This window comes from Cicer arietinum, chromosome 7, assembly GCF_000331145.2.
Source record: "Cicer arietinum cultivar CDC Frontier isolate Library 1 chromosome 7, Cicar.CDCFrontier_v2.0, whole genome shotgun sequence".
NCBI lineage: Eukaryota > Viridiplantae > Streptophyta > Magnoliopsida > Fabales > Fabaceae > Cicer > Cicer arietinum.
Window position 1 is genome coordinate 16442497 of NC_021166.2, and position 2910 is coordinate 16445406.

At 27.1% G+C, this 2910-nt stretch overlaps 1 protein-coding gene across 4 annotated transcripts in view; it reads left to right on the plus strand.

The window, feature by feature from the left end:
* Positions 1-1792: 1792 nt before the first annotated feature.
* LOC101503338 (protein MID1-COMPLEMENTING ACTIVITY 1-like) overlaps positions 1793-2910 on the plus strand; it is a 5036-nt gene continuing 3918 nt past the window's right edge. The window contains exons 1-2 of one of the 4 annotated variants that reach the window (XM_004509339.4): positions 1793-1939; positions 2508-2633. The gene's annotated coding sequence lies outside the window, so the exon portion shown is untranslated. Of the gene's footprint in view, positions 2074-2507; positions 2665-2910 lie in introns of all 4 variants that reach the window. The other 3 variants (XM_073363865.1, XM_004509338.4, XM_004509337.4) reach the window with 3 other exon arrangements.

Sequence of the window (2910 nt, forward strand, 5' to 3'; positions counted from 1 at the left end):
CAAATTCAATTTTATTTTTCACTACTTTCTTTTTTCTCACATTTTTTCTTTATTTTTGATTTCTCATGCAACTCCACACACCCTTGAAACAAGAAAGAAATATAAGGTTTATTTGGTGACTAAGGTGAAATAGTTAAGGAAAGTACTAGCAGATGAAATAAACGAATTTTTTGACTAGTCATTAGTTAATGGATACATGCATTAATGTAATGTTATATGTGTCTGCGAATATCGTAATAGTTTTCGATTGTGTATTAATGTATTAATATTTTTTAGGTAAAATACCTCGTATAAATCTTTAACTTAATTTCAAGTGATAATTCAATCATTTATTTATTTTTTCCTGATTTGATTATTTATTTAAAATTAATTAACAATTTAATCTTTTATGTCTTAAAATGTAAAAAATCTTATCATTTTTTACATAAATCTTGAAAAATCATAATTATCTTTAAACAAAACGCAAAAAATTCATTGTCAATTTCAAGAAAATTCATATATTCATCAACTTCAGAATTCAAATCTTCAAATAAACTCATATTTTTACCTCCAACAACAATATCAAATCCATCAAATAAGGAACTCACATTTTAAGATTTGATCCCGATATCACAAAGAGAATATCTTCTTTTTATTTATATTCTTCACCAACATCAAATGTGAGTTATTTATTTGATGGATGTGATGTCGTTATTTCAGTTGGAGATAAAAATATGAGTTTATTTGAATATTTGAATTTGATAAAAATGTAGATTTTTTTTAAGATAATAGTTAATTTTCTGGATTTTGTTTGAAGAAGATGATGCAATTTTTGGGTTTCTGTAAAAATAACAACATTACTGACATTTAAATACACAAATGATCAAATTCTTATTAAAAATTAAGTAAATGATCAATTAAAAAAAAACATAAAATATTAAATTGTTACTTCAAATTAAATTAGTTGACTGCATAAAATATTTTACCTATTTATTATGATGAATTTTTATTTTATTTTATTTGTATGTTATTTTATTAATATTTTTATGTATTAATATTTTATTTTCGATAAAATAGAGAAAAATTTCTATGTAGTTACAACAAAAACAATAAATTTTGTACACGAGTGATTTTGTTATTAATTTTTTTTTTATATTTATACATGTCTACTAAGGTTCGTTTATACTTAAAACCCGCTAACTATCTTTTAAGAATATACCCGCCCGAATATAAATAGATTACAAAAATAATTTTAGGAGTACAGAGTTAATTGGGTCATTTTTAGATTATAATTCTTTTTTTTTTTTCTTTTCAAAGTTGTAAAAATCAGATCGGAGTTAGCATCTATTTGGAAAATTGCATTTTAACCGTGTGGACGTGAATTTGAACAAACTTTACAAATTTTTGCTTCTGATTTTCATGATGAAATACATTGTGACACACAAATTATGATGCAAATATACATTCAAACAAGTATTTATAAGTTCAACTGTGCTTCAATCGAATTTAAGGAAGTCCTATGATTATTTTATTATAGAATTAATTCTTATTTAAAGGTGAAGTGTTTGAAGCTTTTTACTCCTTATTACTTTGATATATATAAACGCAAATATTTTTTTATCTAATTAACTTTATCAAAATCAATTTTATAAAATTAAGTTAAAAACTCATAATCAATTTTCTCTATATTACGTGTAACATGAATCTTACATTTACGTGTGAGTTGCAGTTAAAGAAAGACAGACACAATGGTTCTACAATCGAACTCAAACAACCACCTCCTATGACTTGGATTAGTTTCCAAGTTTCTTTTGCATTCATTAAAGGAGAAGCGTCACTATCCGTGAATTGAAGAGAAATAAAGTGAAGGGCAATAACGTAATTTGATTTTGATGGAGCTGGCCACCAATGTCTGTGTGGGGAAGTCAGTGGCACCACAACCATCCTGTCTTTCTGTTTGGTACTTTTGTTACTACGTTATTTCTCTTCTCAGTTTTCACATAATAACAACATGTTCTTCCCTCAAATCAATGTAATGCCAGCCATTACCTTAAATGAAACTCTGTTCCTTTTGTTTTTCCGATTATGTTGCATGTCAGTGTTTCTTTTGCTTTTATCTTTGCCTTTTTAACTAACGAACAATGCATCTTCTTAACCGACAAAACACCTACTGTCTTTTTTTTTTTTTTCTTTCTCATTTTACTTACAGAAAAATATAAATTACCTGCATTAATAATCCTAATTGTGAACCGGTTTTGGTGATATTATTAATTATATTAAATATATTATTATGAGTTTAATTATAGTGTCACCATATCACAAACATTTATGACGCTACTTTATAGATAGTTATGTAAAAGTCAAACATCTTTAATTATGTAACGGTTGTGATTGACGGTAAAAAATAATGACTTATGTTCAGAAATGGACCAAGAATCAAAATTAACACTTTTAAGATTTATTATGGTTTCAGTTTTGTACTTACTTTTTACTTGTGCTTAAATTTCATTTGCCATGTGTTGTTGCAGTGCATGTCTGTTTCTCTGAAAACTCAAGATCTTGAAGGCCAATGATGTCTCTGAGAAGAAGTACCATGCAGGGGGGAATGTCAGATGCTTAAGATTCCAATGCTATTTCTATTTCTATAACCAAAGGTCAAAAACAAAAATCAACTAACTCTGCTTGGTATCTATAATTTCACTAATCAAAATGGTTTTCAAGTTCATTTATATATTTTATGCTGTATGCTAAATATTTGTCTGCTCACTCAAAAATCAAATCAAATTCAAGGTTTTAAATCATTGTCCTCAATCGCAATTGTGGCTGCAATTCAATGATTTTGGAGATCTTTGCAACTGCAATGCGGCCACAATGCAAAGATTTTGGATGTTTAGAACCTTGATTCATACACCTTTTCTTCCCCCCACCCCC